Here is an 18,809-nt window from a genome sequence, read left to right on the forward strand (position 1 = left end):
TTGCTGTGCTTGTCATGGTTCTTTTCAAAGACTTCACAATTACTTTGAAAATACCAGAAAAACGAGTATTTCTTACAATTTTTGATGAGTCAGTATTTCATCAAGAAGAAGATGCCATTCCTCTCAATTTTGTATGTTAAATACCGGAGGGAAATCACAAAATCACAGTATTGTAGGGGTTGGAAGGAACCTCTAGAGATCATCTAGTCCAACCCTCCTGGCAAAGGAGGCTCCAAATGAGTGTCTACATGACAGATACACCATACAAAGAACTTCTCCTGCAATGACAGTGAAAGAACAAGAACTCTTCCAATCATGCTTTTACTATGAGCTCCCATGGGCTTCACTCTTGCACACAAAAATACTTTGGTGAGCATCCTCCTTCTTGAGGGCTTTCTGTCATGGGCTTAGTTTAGCTTTCTCCTTCCTCTGGGCTTTGGTGAGACCAACATAGAAGAGCATCACAAGACAGACTCTTTACCCCACACCTACCTATTTCCTGGATGTCAGAAGGGCTTTTGGAACAGCTCTGGTTTTGCACAGGTTTAATATGGATTACATGGAACTGTGGTTTTCAACATTTTTTGATTTGTAGTCCCTGGATTATGTGATATCCTGATATAAACCCCTATCTGCCAAACAGACATTTATGTAGAAACAGGTTTGTTTTTCTCTCAGTGTTCTCCAAAATCTTTCATAAGTCATGCAGGCCCAACAGAAGTGAAATCTGCTGAAGATATTTCCATTGCTATCATGTAGACAGCATGAGGTGGGGTCTTTGGTTGGGTTTTAACTCCCCTTACATGTGATCAAACACTCAGTGCTGCTATACACGTTGTTTGCTGTTGTTTTAATGAAAGCTTTTATTCCAGAAAAGACTGTGGGACTTGTAGTAGGAGTTTTGCTAGTAGCAGAAGTTTGCTTGTTTTGGTGGTCCATGAGAGACAGCTTTTGAGCGAAAGTGACTCCCAGGGAACAATTGGAGAAGTGAGCAAAGATACTGCAGGAAGCTATTGCCTGCCTGTCCCCTGAGCAGCTGTCCTAAAGGAATGGTACTTCTGTGCACAGACAGAAACTCTGCATTACTTCTGAGATCGCCAGCAATACCTCAGAGGGTTGCACATCATAGGAGTGATACTGGCACAAGAGTTGAAGCCAAGTGTCAGAGAAAAGGACAGTGACACGTGAACAGGGATCGTTTAGGAACAAATAAGTATATCAGAAACTCAGAAAATCTGCCTGAGTACTGTTATAAGGCTTTTTCCTCCAGTTTGGTGCAGGTCTTCACCATAGTGCTGAGCTTTCGCACTTCCAACAGATTGCTATCCAGGAGCTTCAGTCTGCTGGAAAAGAAGAGCTCACTAATGCCCAGGACAGCAATTGAAAGTTGATTACCTGCCATCTGAATGTAAAACAGACTCTAAATTTCAGATCTTAAGTTTTCTATTAGCTTCTGGCCATTTTACTCTTCTCATTAAAATAAACAGGTTGTGTCAATGACCTCAGTTAAACCCACACTGAGGTATAACCTGAGTTTATTCACACATTAAGAAAAAATGATGGCATAAGATTTCATAAGATTTCAACTGCATCTTTTATGTGAGGAAGAAGAATAGCCACAACATCCACAACATTTTATAAATCAGTCTTCTTGCCAGCATCTTTTCCACCCTATTACCTCAGACAAACTGGTCAAATTAGTGACAGCAGTTACATAAGCAAAGGTTAAAGGCAGAAGACTGAGTAGAATGTCCTCTTCAATCCTAAATACACAAACTGTGGATACTGGGAATGTGAAGGAAAATTGGGCAGGCCTGGATGCTCTTCCTGACTGGTAATTCTGAGCATTGCTGTTGAAGATAACACAGGGAGAGGTGTGAAGAGCTGGTCAGAGCCCATTGTTTTTTTTACCTGTACTCTAATTTCTTTCCTTCTGGGATGCTCATGTCCCTAGAATAAATATATAGTTCTTATCTTTCTGTGGGCATTGTGTAGGCAATAAACTTACAACTTGACCAAATGTCTGAAAGACTTCCTATGATCAAAATCAGGACAAAACTTCAGAAATAAGGAAGTACTGCCCTGCAAAAATACAAGAAGTTTTGCGCTCATGACCCTTGTCTAACTTCACCCTGTCTGCAGCCGTATTCTTCCTAATATCTTGCTTCTTGAATTGTTCAGTCAGTTCTCAGACAAATCTCTGTCCCACCAGGCCATCTTCAGCATCCTCTGACTTACCTCTCCAACTAATCAGCTGTGCTGGTAGCACTTGCAGAAGCCACAGAAGGTCTAGTTATCCAAGGCAGACTCCTCTGCAGATTAACAACCCAGTGCTGTTCAGCAGCGAGCCAACACTGAGAAATGTGAGCACTTTCATGGCCCCACTCCCCAGTGGGATCTGCTCTTCCCTGTGGATTTTGACCCTTGCTGAAGACCCACTTCCTCTTGTTATTCAATTGCACAAGCAGGCAAAAGAAGCCCCTGCCCACCTACCTAGAAGTTTCCCTTTGTGAACACAGATTAAAGAAAACCCTCACTTTCCAATCCTTTCTGGCATAACCCAATATAGAGTGTGACCAAAGTTGGCAGAGTTCCCACTCCTGCAATTCAATCATCATTCAAGAATTAATTAGGCAATAAAGTAGAGGAGATTCAGCTCATTAGATCTAACAGTTTGCCAAGGAATGGTGGCTATGGCTTCGTCTGATATACATACCTTATAACTCAAATAGTGATTCCGTATAGACTCCAAAAATACATTGAAACCATCTGTGAAATACAGTGGTACTATAAACTAAATTGAAGAGAAAACTCTTTTGAAACCTTAGCCTTGAAAAGCATTAAGAGATCATAAAGTCAGCTTTAAATAAGACTATTTATGTGAGTTGTCAGAAGAGTAAGCTGTATATAGTCAGAAGTCGGGAAGCTAGGGCATCAGAGATCTCTGAAATGCCCACATCATGACAGGAACAGACACAGAGATGCCCACTGCTCAGCTGCTAAATAGCTAGTTAAATTGCTAGGAGAGGAATCTTAAAAGAAGTTCAGTCAACTTACTGGAGCAATTTCCTGATCCTACTGTAATAACTTCTTGCAAAGGCAACACTGTTGCAGACTAAGGGTGTTCAGAAATGTATTTTCCACTATAATAGGGCACTCTCTTAATAGGGAAAATTGTTGCTCTGTTAACCACAGAAGCTAAAAGGCTCTTTGTCTTTCCAGCACCATCCAGTTCCTTCAGTTCAAAGCCACACTGTGCCCTCCATTACCAGTACAGGAATTTCCACTGACACCAGCAGCACGGAGTCAGACTTACAAGTAAGTGTAGGCTGCCAGCCTCTGAGGAACTCTCTCCCTGCATAAGAGATAATGGACCACAATTTGAGGGCTCAGTTACACAGGGCATAATGCTACTTTATCTCCCCCCAGAATCTCATAGACGCAGAAATGTCTACCCCTCACTGCTTCCCAAACTCCAGGTTAGCCAGCAGCTGCTGTTTCTCCCCTATTTTCTTCCATTTGACATTCCTGCCTGCTAACACTTTCCAAGAGTGGGTTTTATCACACTGTGCTTTTGGAAGGCAGGACTCTGGAGAGGACAGCCAGGCATCTTTCAATCCCTGAGCCAATAGTTTTGCAAATAATACTTCTGCAGACAAGTCAATGCACTTAAAAATCCCTGTGGAATGCAGCAAGAGCTGGGTAGGCTGGAGACTGGTTAATGGAGATGTTGTTCAATGTCGCACATCCCACAACTACAGCAATTAACCCTGGTTGCACTGTTTTTAAGCTCTGCTTCGGTGACAGAGCTGTGGCATATTTTATTATGTTTGGAAGGACTCCACCATCTCAGTAGTGCATTCTGCATTCAGAAGATGAGACTCTGCTTTAAGATGTATGAAGATGTTCGGTATAAACAATGGATAACATCTTAGGGTTGATCCGAATCAACAGCATACGTTTGTTATCTGGTTTATTTTTCCATGTTGTTCAGCTTGTTTGTGAGACTACAGGGAAATGTTAACAAATTAATTGCATCCACTGTTAAAAGGGACTGCAAGAGCTGTTCTCAATCATCTGCTTTATGTAAATACTGTGTGTGGGAGGTTGTGTTGTTTACTACCAGCTATCATCTATATTACCGTAGCACCTAAGAGCCTCAGAAATGTAGAGGGCTCCATTGCAGGGATGCCACGAAGGGAGAGAGAAAAAAGACCATCACAGTCTCAAAATAATCTCTGGGTGTTAATCCTTTCAAACGACTTAAAGTAAAAAGCAGTGCAACTCAACCATTCTCACCTCCTCAAAACTTTCACCTTTTCTTTCTAGGTGAAAGTAGATCTTAGAAGCCTTTTGTTACTCATCGTCTGCCCTTTCAAGCCTTAGATAAAGCTTGAAGACACTAGATAGGGTTAAGCCTAATACTGAATATGTATCTTTTTATTTGAGCTCAAACTGCATTGCTGGCACGGTGATGTTGCCCTGATAACATTGTAACATGGGGTACTTTGCATATATTGGGATCTGTAGCCTTCTAATTATCCAACAACTAGATAATCTTCAAGGGCAGGAATTTTCCAAATGGTCTGGAATGCAGGCAGCAGATAAACAGATAATATCCTAGTGAGGTATAAAGCAAACCAAATATGGTGTTCTGGAATGAGATGCAGCACTGTCAATTTGGAAAACACAGTACAATCTGTATATTAAAAAAAGTAAGTTAAGCAATTTTTTCAGTTCCAAGGCAGCCTTATTGCAGACGTCCTGCTCATTTTTTTCAACCAGGTAGTTTGAGTGCAGTTTCCCTTTGTGGGTACGCAGGTTGCTGCTGTTGATAGGGCTGGGTCAGTGCTTTATGCCTAGAGAGTGGTTTTCAACCTCATAATCCATGCACCCTTGAAAGTCCTCAGGCTGCTTTCAGAGGCTCTTGGAAGAGCATTACAAATAGGCTCCTACCAACTCAGCAGTGGTCCTCATAATCATTTGAAAAAGTTTTGGGGAGCTTGTTTTTCCCCTTCCCCTAGGCAAAGCAAAGCAAAGCTATTCTGCATGACATGTGATTTCAATTTCTGAAGATAGCTTGGGGCTTCATTGAAGTCAGTGTAAAGACGGCTGTATATTTACCCAGGTAGAACACTGACCACCTACAGGACAGATCCAAGTTTCACCCTCCCTGGTAGGAAACATTATCAGGATTCAGCAAACCATTTGCCTCGAGTTTTCTGCATCTGCTGGCAAAGGTTCATTATTTCTTTTGCTCATTTTTGTTTATAGCAGAAAAAGAAACATGAGGCAGCAGTGCTGTCCCTTACAAGGGAAAAACTGAAAATCCGAAGTGATCTCATGACTCCAAACAGAATCAGATGATAAGCCTGGGAAGCTTACCCAGCTATGATGGTGCCTTGTACCAATCAACAGCTCAGGATTAGTAGGATTAAAGTAAATCTTATTTCTGGCCATCCATGTCTGAATTTCAGTTTGGCATTTGGTCAACAAAGCAACCGCCTTTTGCAAGGTAGTGTGACAAATTTCTTTTTCCATAAACATTATGGAAAAAAAAAAAAAAAAGGATGTTCTTGAAAAGTCTCTGAAGTGCTCTGTATTATCTGTTGAGATGGTGCTAAAATTGGAGCAGAACAAAATGTTCAATTTTCATCTTATAAAAGAGCACAGCAGAAGCACATCATGTCGTCTCATGCTTACACCTGTTCAGGTGAGGTAGGAGAAACACTCCTTATACCACACCCAAGTCCTCCAGATAAAATATTTGTATTAGTATTCTCTTTTATACCTTGTGAAAGCAATTGTGGATGAGCATTGGCTAACACACTTCAGTTCTTAGCCAGATGAAACGGGGAAGTTCAAGGGCATGAAAAGGACGTGAGTACGCACAAAAGTGAAGGAACTGGTATTTTGCAGTTGCAAAGGTGCTGAGATTGCAAGCTTTAAACAGAGAGTGATGTCCACAGCCACGTGAGAGTGCTTAGGTTTTGAATGATCTTTGCCAGCAGTCTTCCTCTTCAACAGAGACTCCATTTCTAAGAACAACAGCTTTAAATCTGATTCTTCACAGTGTTAACTTCTCAGAACAAGGACATTTCTTAAAGATCGCTCAGTGTTTTCCAGAAACTCTGCTTTCTCTTATGCTTGTGGCTAATAGTTGACTCCTGTTCAGGTACCAGAATAAGGCATGCCCCGTGAGTGAACGTGTCCAAACCAGCATGGTGAAGGTGGCAGAGCATAATCCCAGCACAGGAACAAATGAACTCCAGATTCCTCCTCTGGACTGTGGAGTTGCTGAGTTTGATAAATACAAATGGCTAAAAAGTACACACAACATTTATAGTAGATAGGAAATGCCAGATCTGCATTCTGAATGTCTCCAATTCCATCCCAACTCAATGTGGCTATCTGAGGCATCAAGTATCTATTACCTGAAACCAATAGGCCTTTTTAACCTATTCCCAGTGAAGCACCACTCAGGATGATTAACAGTGGTAGGGGCTGCTCTTTGAGCATTTAATTGCTGTATTTTGAAATCCCTACAAACAGGGTTTAATATCTTGACATCAATAACCACTCCTTGAATACCTCCTCAATTCTTTGCTCTCAGTGCTGAGTGAAGAGGGAGCTACCCACTCCATTTTATAGCCTGAACGTTTCTGAGCTGGGATGTTAGTCATTAAAAATGACAGAGCTTGACCAGTGTCACTCCATTTTACACGAGCATAACATCTGACCCAGTGTGTATGCTTATTTTGTTCAGTTAAAACCATGCTTTTAGGAATAGGTGACTATATACAAGGTCTGTCTGCAACTCTATCCACCCCCTGTGGCCTGAGGGCTGCTGCTGCTGCTGTCTTCTGGAAGCAAAGAGGAACAGCAGCTTTTTAATCTGAATACAATCAGGTATAAAGATTATGCTGTCGACAAACAATGTATCATGTAACAGCCACGCTCTTATAAAAGGGGATATTTTCAGTTTTATGGGAGTTTTCAGTCCAGAATGGATGCATTAGTGCAGGTTCAGTAAGAAATATAATACCAGGAGTGAATAGCAGGAAACATCTTTTCAAGGGTGAAACTCCAGGTTTAAGTGATACTTATGAAGATACAGGCCTACATTAATGTTACCAAATAGAATGAATGGGCCAGATGGTCAGCTGGTACAAAAGGAGCCTTGCTCTGTAAAAAATGAAGAGTACTGATTTTGTTTATTGTTCATCACAGTTAAATGGCTTGTCCATTACGCCACCAGGGATACATCACTTTCCCTTCAGGCTTCTAATATCAAAGGTTTAATAAGAAGGAGAACATAGGGACCTCAGACAATCGTTGGATACACTGTGCCGGGACACATGGGTGTGTGTTCCTCGTGCCCCACGTGCTCTTCTGTTCACACCAACCCAAGAGCAGGCACTCATTTCACAGCTGCAGCAAGCTCTTGCTTTTGGCAGGAAGATGTTAACCCCAGGAAGGCTGGAGAACAAGGGCAAGTGCATGCATCCAAATGCACAGCCTATTTCCCAAAACCTTCCTTCCTTCCCTTGCCACGCATTTGGGTGGATCCTGCTGTGGGAGCCTCTGGGATGTGTGGAGACCTCGCCAAGCTAAACACTGGAGTTCCTCCACTTTTACATTTCTACTGCAAATGAAGGAAAAGTTGTCTGAAAAGGCTTCACAACCATGACATGTCATCACCAAGACTTGCAGGACTCTCGGCGAGAGGCTGTAGGAATCTAAATGGCATCCTAACGGGAAAAGGGGCTGCTAACTGGTAACTCATTCAATCAGTGACCAAGAGCCTCCCGCCCGCGCTTGGTCTGAGGTCAAATAAAAAAGCTCTTTCACACACCTACCACTTCTTTTTGTTTCACTTCTTTGTTGTGTATACTGAGTGTTAATGACCTGAAAATTTACTTCCTATAGCCCACACACTTTGCCTTTTCACAAGATTCACTTTGACAGCTGATGTGAACTGCTCAAATTTAACTCCAGTGCATTCACAAGGAGCCGTATGGATTATTCTTGGCATTTTTAGGATGTATTCGAACGTCCATAGAAGAGAAATCAGAGGCTATTCTTCAACAGTGACCCCCGCTGGAGAGCAAGCCTTAACTTTGTTCTCCTCATCTAAGGTACTAAATTAATTATGGAGAGCAAGATAAGTAGCTCTCAAGAACAATTTGTGCTTTAGTAACTCATTTCACGTAACCTAAGACCTCATGCTTGATCATTGCTGTTGCAGTGAATTTTTAATATGCTCTGCACATGGATTTTTCTGAATTGCCACTTCAGTTTGATTTCACTTTACAATGTTCAGTGTTGTATGCTTGTCAAGGCAGACTTGCAGGAACTGAATTCTGTGTCTAGTTCTGAAATGAAAACAATGTTGTTGAGACATTTTGCCTGTGGTAAGATTTTTAGTATTGTGACAAACGTTGAGATAGTAACAAATGTAGGTAAGGCTGTAGGAACAAGGGTAAAAATACTGTTATTTGCTCATGCTTCTCATTCATCTTGATTGATTGACTATCAAGGCTTTATTTTATTTTATTTTTTAATTAAGAGATTAAAGACAGTTCCAAAAGCAGCATATGTGCACATCTGAACATCCTAGGTCCCACATCACTTGTTTGAACATTATTATCTTGACACATCCTCCAGACAACAGCCTCAGTGCAACATCACTGCCTTGGCATGGAATGGAAATCCCAGTGTGGTTAGCACAGAATGTGTCATAATGAACTAGAGGGAGTGCTCGTGGTTCTTTTTTGGATACTCAGATGCCTGTACAGCTTTGCCTGCTATTAAGATAGGCACAAAATAGTAAATATTCCTAATTTATAGCAATACGCACACATCATGTTAAAACTAATATCCATAACAGGTGCAATAGCAGCCATGGAGAAATCCACATAAGACTTCTAACCAGTACTTTAAATGCACTGGTCAGGTTGACATCATTCTTACAGGTGGAGCATCCAATAAAACTGCCACTCTAGTTAATGAAAAGGAAGGTGTTTTCTTGTGGAACATAATGGATAATGAACAGATGCTATAGTGACTTCAGAAATAGTTTCCATGCAGCAGAAATCATACATTATGATTCAGTACCACCTCCTGGGCACTTGTTATCTTCCTCGCTCTTCCTATCTTGCTAGATTGATTAAAGACAGTAATGCCCTTTATAAGCACTGTGGCTTTTATAATTCACTATGGCTTCCGGTATAATTCTATTTTTTTTTTTTCTGATGTTTTCCCCCCTAAAACTTATATTCCCTCAAAATTTTCCAGGGGTCAGTTTTTATCTGCCATTCAGATGAGAAGAGCAAGAATCTCCAGGAAGTTTGCTGGAAACCCCAATATTGCTCTCTAATACAGAAGGGGGTGACAATATTGTGAGGGTATCTTGCTGCAAAAGAGAGTCTGTGTCAGGGGGGTGATTCTGCAATCCTCCCAACAACATCTTAGAGTCAGTTGCAGGGAAATAAATCCATGCAAAAGGAATAAGGGCTGCATTAATTTACACAGTTCCACTCAGCTGCCCTGCTCTCAAGACCTAGCCTTTTTATTTCCAGAAATATTTATTTCACTTACTAACTTCTGGGTTATTTTTCTTTTAGCAATAAATATTCCATAACACCCAAGTTGTTTTAAACCTCTCTTCTGGCAGGAATTTAAATCTCCTGAGCTCTCTTGTTATCTGAACAGGATTATATTAAACTTTTCGGCAGGTCTTTTGCAACATCTCTGTGAATGTCAATAAAACTAGAGCAATAAGGACCAATGAGAGAAGCTTTTGAAAATCAAAGCACTTACGTAATGCCTCAGTGTAGACTTAGGTGCTTTTTGTGCCTGTATTTTATTTTATTTTATTTTATTTTATTTTATTTTATTTTATTTTTATTTTATTTTTATTTTATTTTATTTTATTTTATTTTATTTTATTTTATTTTATTTTATTTTATTTTTTGTTTGACATACAGTTGTATAATTTTGATAATACTTGTTTAGTAATGATTTTCAATTAAAAATATTTAATTGAAGATATCTAGCTATGTTACATGCTGAAGCAAAACAGACCAGCTACCCTGGCCCCAGTACTTTCTTTCTCTTTTCACCTCTGTATATGTAGTTGGCTTTCATAATGTTCACAAGTATGTTGGGTTTTCTGATATGAGGCCTCATCACTATCTGATACTGTGTATAGGGAAAAAATGCATTTCAGAGAATGGATTTGTGAGTAATAAGGTAAGCCACCTCTTACAAGCAATTGCAAGTGCCTATATAGCATATTTGAGATCTTAAAAACACCTCAAATTACTTTCTTCAGGACAAGTGCGAAGTATTTATTAAAAGGTTATCCTTCACTCTGTCCTTGTTGTGCCTTATGGGTGTCTATAAATAGTGGCAGGCTTCATGGACTAATCACCCTTGGCTTCTCTTCTACAAGTCACGAATGTTGCAGCAATAAAGGTGTTTTTTTCCTTTAAAACAAAAAGTGATTAATTAACGGATGGATTTTCTCAGTAAAGGAGATACTCAGCTTCATGAGGGGTAGAGTCTCCTTGAACACGACTACATTTCAATGCATGTATGAGGAATCGGAGAGCTCACTCAGGCTGGTTTGAACAGATGGAATCCCAAGTCTAGTTGGGAGGCTTTCTGTGCATTACCAAAACTCTTTTAATAGCCTCTTGTTTCTGCACCTGCAGGAAATAACGTGTCATCTGCCAAAACCCAAATTTCAAGGATTAGCTAATAATATTTTCTTTGAAAAAGAGAGCTGATTCTTAACCAGTATCATGAGTCTTTGAAGTCTCTGTAATCTATTTTCCCTGCCTGCTTTAATGAGCCTTTGAATGTTACTCTGCAATTTCTTTTTTCTTTTTTTTTTTTAATTTGGTGGGGGAAGGAGATGCACATTCTCTTTTCTCCGAAGAATTTTAAAAATTCATTACTGCAAATAACTTTCACAATGCCAGAACACTAAGTTATGCAGTATCCTCTGAGTGCATCTGCGGTAAATAAATCACGGCTTTGCTGGATTCATCATTTCAGAGGTTAATGAGATGTAGAAGAAAATCCCAATTAACTCGTATCTGAGTTCAGGTCTCTTTTCTTACCATGTAGGCCAGTTATCAGTGGAGTTTCTCAAGATGCTATTTCCTGCACTAGCCTGTTTTTTAATGGACTGAGTACAGGTATGCCCATGCTGTTGTTTCAACAATGTCAATTAAATTAGCAAATTTAACTTCAAACCAGTTAGCCTTGGAATCTGTAGTAGGTAATGAAGGATAGCATGGAGCTCGGAAGAGCCTTTTAGGGTCAGATATTGTGATGGGTTTTACAGATAGCAAGCTCCTTGATCTTATACTATGCTTCACCCCTTTCTGTGAGTGCAGACATAGACTGGACTGTCTTTCATGACTGTCCACTGATATCCCCTTATTTCATGGAATGATGGAATCACAGAATCATTGAGATTGGAAGAGACCACTGAGATGATCCAGTCCAACCACCAACCCATCACGCCGTGCCCACTGACCACGTCCCTCAGTGCCACATCCACATGGTTCTTGAACACCTCCAGGGACAGTGACTGCACCACCTCCCTGGGCAGCCTGTGCCACTGCCTCACTGCTCTTTTGGAGAAGAAAGTTTTTCTAATATCCAATCTGAACCTCCCCTGGCACAACTTGAGACCATTCCCTCTTATCTTATTGCTGTCACCTGTGTGAAGAAACCTCCCGATCCCTCCTTGCTATAGTCTCCTTTCAGGCAGTTGCAGAGAATGGTAAGATCTCCCCTGTGCCTCCTATTTTATGCTGGTATGGGTAGTTTGTTTGATTCCAGTGCATTTATTACGGAGTCTCACCCACCACTGACCAGCAGCAGCTCCTTGTCCTGCTTGCCCACCAAGTGTGTGTGCTGGCACGTGCTGTGGTTGCATCAATGAATACATCTCACCTCCCCATGGCATGGAGGCCTCTCCACAGCCTGGTGTGGCTGCAGATGAGGAGCAGAGCTCCTGAAGCACCTAGCTAGGCTCTGCAGGCTGTTTTGCTTGGCGGCCCAGCTCTACCTCTCTGTGTCTGCACGACCACAACCACAGACATGCTGTTGATACCTCCAGACATGGGCGAGCAGGTCCCAGCCTGTGCAACTTCTTCGTTAGTGTTGCTTGAAGCCATAATTATATAATATGAGAGGGTTTTCCTCTTGCCAGCAGACAGAGTTAATGTTCAAAATCCAAAGTAATAATTTTAAGTATATTGCAGCTCAGCTGTAAACAGGATAAGGCTGTTTTTTTTTCTATAGACAATGAACAGAGCCCATTAGCAAAGCACAGAAGGAGCAGACATAAAGGTGAGTACCTGTATAATAGCTCTGTTTATCCCTAAAATAAATGTAGACTCTAATGACATTCTATTATTTAACGTGTTTCCGTATCTCTCTCAAGCCCAAAAATGATCTTTTCAGTTCGGCTACCATATTTTTTTCTTGTTTAAGAGCAGATGATTAATTCTGCTTCTATAAACTTTGTTTGCCTTTGAAATGATAATCACCTACTCCATCAGACTTTTCCTAGTATGGTGCATTTTCAGAGCACTTAAAGTATTACTAGTTAGGTAAATGAAACAGGGAGCTGATTCGACTGTCCACAATGAGCCCATGAGTTATCTCAAATTAAAAATGATTTACATCATCAGAAGGAGCTTCTGTGGAAAAGTCAGGGCAGTGCTGAACATTGCCACGTGCCAGATCTGCCAAAGAGCACAAGCTTGGATCAGAATTGATATTAGGAAAAATTCCTTCTCCAAAAGAGTGGTGAAGCATTGGAACCCAGGGAGGTGATAGAATCACTGTCCCTGGATGTGTTCAAGGAACGTGTGGATGTGGCATTGAGGGATATCTTTTAGTGGGCAATATTGGTGGTAGGTGACAGTTGGACTGGAATATCTTAGAAGCTTTTTCCAACCTTAGTGTTTCTATGATTCACGTAGTGCTTTGCTACAGGAGTTAAAACACCAGCGCTTGGGGTGCCTTCCCACCCAGCTGGTGGAGGGTTGGTGCCAAGCCACTGTGCATAAAGTTTCTCTTTTTGTCTCCATTGTGGACAAAGAGGTGGAAAAAGGAATTAGCCCACCTACTGTGCAATTGCTTATCTTTTGTTATTTTGATTTCTTTGAAAACCAAAGATTTACTTCTGGCACACAAGCGTTTATGCGTAATGGAAACCCATGCCGATGGAAAGAATATGTGTAGGGCAGCATGAGTTTTTGCAGTGACCTACCCCAATGGTCTTCAAATCTGATTTGCTCCCTTTTTTGTTTTTTTATACTGCTGGAGCATGGACTTTCTGATAAATTAAACTGTCACACAGAGCTGAAATATGGTCTGCAGGATGCAGACCAGGGCTTGTAATACTCAGACAGGCTCTTCCACACTGCTCTCTAAAGTCTAAATTGGCCTGATTCGTGCCCAGCTTTCCTCTGCTGGGATCCAAACAAATGCTTGCCTAAAAACACTGGATGATGACTGGCACAGGGCTTTGTGAGCAAATTTGTGATGTGGGCCTACCTAGCTCAAAAATACAAAGCTAGCTTACTGAGTACAGTACTCAGCACAAGCAGCATCTGGGGCTGGGTGATGTGAGGTTGTGCTACAACACAGAAACATGAAAGTGAGCTGAGCAGCCATCCCAGCAGAACTGGAGTTCCCCACTTGGGGAGAAGCAGTAGGAAGCACAGAGACACCAACACGACCTGGTCTCCTCCTCTTCTCACCTCCTCACTGTGAGCATAAAATCTGTCCTTTTACTGCTCTTGTTTTTGTGACATGAACTGTGAGCTGATGGATTTTGATTTGATTGATTCATCTTCTTTTTATTTTGCACATATTCTCCAGGGAAGAATCTGAAACAAGGAAGACAGGGATAAGCACCAGAGTATAGAAACTTCAAATTACTTCCACATTTAGACTGTATGATAGAATGCTAGAGCACATTCAGCATGCAACTGGCACGTGCCAAATTATTTTGGGAAGTGTGAAAAACGCATGTTGTTAATATTGAACAAATGATCTTCTGTGGATGCTGGGGTTTTCACTTTCTGTTCCCAATAAATCTTCCTTTCTCTTCACCAGTTTTACTCCCACTGTCCCGATACAGGCAAAGTGTCAGATGAGGTCAGCCAAGTCCTGAATCAAGACTACTGCAGCACAAACTGATGTGTACAAACTGCCAGGTGCCAGCAGGAGAAATTAAAGAGAACAGTGAAAATATCCACTGTGTGCTGGTTAAACCCCCACTGCTAACAAATCAAGTGTAATTAAGGAGTCAGAGCAACAAAAAGGTGGATGAATTTCTCACTGAAAGGAAAACATCTTCTTTCTCCCTTATTCTTCCCTTCAGTGAATTACTGTTTTTCTTGTAACAAATAGATTATTTATGTTTACCACTTTTTTTTTTCTTTTTCTTTTTAATCATGATTTCATAAAGTAGAACTTCATTTTGATTTGGTCTTGAGATGACTGCACTTTCTTAACCATTATTATGTAGGTTGTTCCAAAGGTGACTTGTGTTTATTTCCACAGAAACAACAACAGAAACAAAGAGCACAATAATACTATTTGGTAGAGCAAATTCTCAGCTACAAAAAACTCTGTTTTTCAACACAGTCACCACCATGAGCTGTGCATTTTCATCACTAACGAACAAGAGAATCTCATAACAATCTGCACCAGCAGACATGACCCACTGTTGCTGTCACCACTGCTGAAACGCACCAGCCACCCCTCACTGTGCTCACATCCTCTGGTTGGTCTCCATAAGCATTCAGCAGGCACTGATGAATATCAATGGCTGTCATTTTTTCTGCACGGCTGAATTCAGTGATACTCCTTTGCTTCATACACACTTCTGTGTCAGATGCCATTTTGTCAGACTGCCCCTCTGCTCTCACGTGGCAACATGTCACTGGATACTGGTGGGAAGCTTCAGCCTCTACTGCCATACCACCAACATCTGCCTCTGATGTCATGAGTCAACATCATAACACAGGAGGCATTTCTTTTGGAGCAGCCCTCATATTTTTAAAGGCCCAAATGATAACAGTATTAAAACACATTTCTTTTTTCCCTCTTTGTCGTATCCTTCTGCTGGAAGTCAATATGTCTTTCTGGGATGAGAAAGAATGTACAACTAATACTGGCATTGAAGGAAATTACAGCATTTGCTGTTCAGGGGGTGCTCCAGTGAGTTTTTCCTAACTTGCAATGTCAGGTAGTAGTGATGGAAAACATTAAGTTGATATGCACTTAACATGAACTCACTAGAGAGATAAGGAAGTTTCCTTATTAAAATAGACATTTCTTAGTAATAAAACTCAATTATCATGTCAGCCTTGACTTAAGGCACATTTTAAAGAAGGTGTCAATTTAATAATCACTCCTCAATTTGAAATGTCATCCCTACTCTGGTTACAAGTAAACTTTGTAACAACTATAATTAAGAGAAAGGGAGTTAACTTTCAGTTTTTAATTGTTTTGCCTGCGCTACATGATTTGCAGCAGCATGTGGAGCCCAATTATCCATTTTGCTACAGGTACATACACTGCTGCGGGCCCTGCATTTTTCCTACTTAAAGCAATGACTAAAGCAGTGGGGTCATAGTTTAAGGGTGAAGAGGATTATGATAACACAAACACTAACAAATAGCAGAAAGGGCAGTAGCAGGCTGGGTTGGGATGGGAGCTGGTGACAGCACACGTGGCAGGAGAAATCCAGAGGGAGAGGAAAGAGAAATTGACACTGAGAAACACCACAGCTTTGATTCCCATACAGCTGCTCACAGGGAAGTGGGAGGAGGGTTGGGAGATAGCTTTGCCGAGGGTCACAGAACTATTTTTCTCAAGGAAGTGTGAGGAATGAGCTGCCCAGGGAGGTGGTGGACTCATGTCCCTGGCGGTATTTAAGAGGTGTGTGGAGGAGGTGCTACAAGATATAATTTAGTAGCTTAGTGGGTAGTGATGGTGATAGGATGATTGGACTAGATGATCTTGTAGTTCCTTTCCAACCCTGTGATTCTATAATTCTAGGAAAAAGTGTGCCCAGGTCTGGAGGACAAGCGAAAATTCCCTCTGCACAGCAGTACTGTGATGGTAAACAGAGAGCAAGAGTGTATCTGTGAGTACTGTGAGATTGTGAGGGAGAGAATGGACAGGCAATATCCACGCCTGCCCACACCTAGCAGCTCCTAGAAGAGACTTACGGTCTCTTGCCTTCTTTGAAAACAGTTTGGATAGCTATTGTGCTAATAAAGTAATATGGAAGTGGGAGCTAGAATGGAAAAGACGTGTGCCTCAGTACATCAGCTCTGTTGCCATCAAAGACAGATAATATTGAAGGAGGAAATCCCCTTGGTGTCCAGAACAGAAGAGTGTTTTGGCAAACATAAGACATGCTGTGTAAAGCTGAGCTACCAGCATTTTGCCTGACTAAGCCATTCAGACCCAGCAAGCCTCTTCGGTAAAATTATTTCTCAGCTACAATTCTGTTTTGGACATGATCTTAACATGTTCATGCTGAAACAAACAGGCAGGGCTGTGAAACCTAAATGAGCAGGTCCCGACTCACACTGGAGTGCCTGGCTGTGCTGCCTTCCTGCCTAATGGGCTTCTATTGTTAATGCGGCCTTGGTGTGATCAATGGACGTCACTCTGGTCTAAGCGCAGAATGGCAGCTGAGCCTTGAGGACAGTTTCTGAATGAGGATGCTTTTTGCTAGCCTGAGTGGATACAGGTTTGGTAATGTGCTGCCTGTGACATCTTTGCTGGGAATAAATACATGATATATTAGTGGGGCTAGCATCAGTGATGACAGATACTACATTATGGTCAAAAGGCCACAATTTCATTAATATGATGCCTGAAGGCATCTTCCTGACAGTCGGGCAAACAGGAGGAAATGACAATAGCCTGAAGCACTCATCAGCCTCTCCTCTCTTTTTGGCGCTGTGGAGTAAGGCGTACTGCAGCAGGCCAGAGCCAAGCTGGACAAGATTGCCCAACCTCACCTGCCTGTCTCCTGCACTCACTGCACCAGAGAACCACAGATTCCTTGTGATCTATCAGTGGTCCTGCCGCCACCTCCATTAGCATGGAGCTGCCCTGCTGGTGTCACTGTCAAATCAAGTCTCAGCAGGGATGTCAGCAGTAAATGCAAACTGGGGGAGGAGCACAGCTGTAGCATGGGGGTAAAGGCCGAGAAGCTGCACAGTGGCTGCTGCGCTGTATGACCAATGGGTGCAGGACAGCACAACAGAAGGCTTTTCCTGCAATAAATAACCAAAATGAAACATTTTCACAAGTTCATCTCTGTTCATGACTGATACTCTTACTGACGTGTCTGTCACTGGGGTCTGCAAGTGTGTCTTGAAATCTACTGATGCAGAAGGTTGGCCTGGGCTGATATGTTCACAAAGGAGCACCTTGGAGTACAGTCACAGAATTATAGAATAGTTTGGGTTGAAAGGGATCTCAAAGCCCACCCAGTCCTAACCCCTGCCATGGGCAGGGCTGCCCCCCACCAGCTCAGCTGCCCAGGGCCCCATCCAACCTGGCCTTGAGTGCCTTCAGGGATAGGGCACCACAGCTTCTCTGGGCAGCTGTGCCAGCTCCTCACTGCCCCCTGAGTAAAAAAATTTCCTCCCAACATCTAAACTAAATCTCTCCTCTTTTAGTATAAAGCCATCCTCCCTGTCCTGTCCCTATCAGACAGTGTAAAAGGTCAGTAACCCTTCCATTTATAAGATCTCTTTTAGTACCAGAAGGCTACAATGAGGTCTCCAAAGAGCTTTCTCTTTTTCAGGCTGAACAATCCCTGACTTCATCTAAGAGGTGCTCCAGCCCTCTGAGCATCTTTGTGGCCCTGCTCTGGACTCTCTCCAGCAGCTCCACATCATTCTTGTGCTGGAGCCTCAGGACTGGAAGTAGTGCTGCAGGTGGGACCTCACAAGGGCAGAGTAGAGGGGGACAATCCCCTCCCTCTCCCTGCTGGCCACCCCTCTTCTGATGCAGACCAGGATGCAGTTGGCCTTCTGGGCTGCAAGCACATACTGTTAACTGAATTTTAACTTCAGCCCATGGCACTCTGGTGCCCTGCAGTCATGACAGGCGGACAGGCCTGTTGGAGAGGCTCTTCAGAGGGGAGGTAAGTAATGAAAAACTAAAAAAATAATGGCAGCAAGTCATAGAGGGCAGGATGGAAATGCTACAGGACCTCCAAAATGAAGATGTACTCAGTACGATGGAGAGTCACAGCATTGGCAGGACCTGTCTTTCATACAAGTGGACCACTGACATTGGCTGTGTTTGACTGTGTGCACCGGCCCAAATCAGTGGCTCATAAGGGTGTCTAAGAGAGATGCAGGATGAGTGCCTGACAATTGCTTCCCTAAATGCCAGGTTTTATCCTTGATGAGGGTTATTATGTTGCTTCCTTCATGTTTCACTCCCAAGTTTGTGTTTTCTGAGCCCACTCCAGTTTGGGTGGCTGCTGTTCCTTCCACAGCATTAAAACTTAGCCTTCTCATTCCCTGCCCCATTAATGAAACTCACGTGAAATATTAAAACACATTTCAGTGGATAATGAATAACACACTTCGACTCTCTTGGGTGGGAAGAGCAGTACAGCTCACGCTCCGTTACTGAGGATAAAAACCACCCTACTGCAGAAGAAACTCTGGCGTAAGGGATACGGTGACTTTAACAGCTCTGATCAGACCTGTGATGGACTTAGGGCA

The sequence above is a fragment of the Lagopus leucura genome, unplaced genomic scaffold (assembly GCF_019238085.1).
Source record: "Lagopus leucura isolate 7727_CA_CO unplaced genomic scaffold, USGS_WTPT01 Super-Scaffold_100001, whole genome shotgun sequence".
NCBI lineage: Eukaryota > Metazoa > Chordata > Aves > Galliformes > Phasianidae > Lagopus > Lagopus leucura.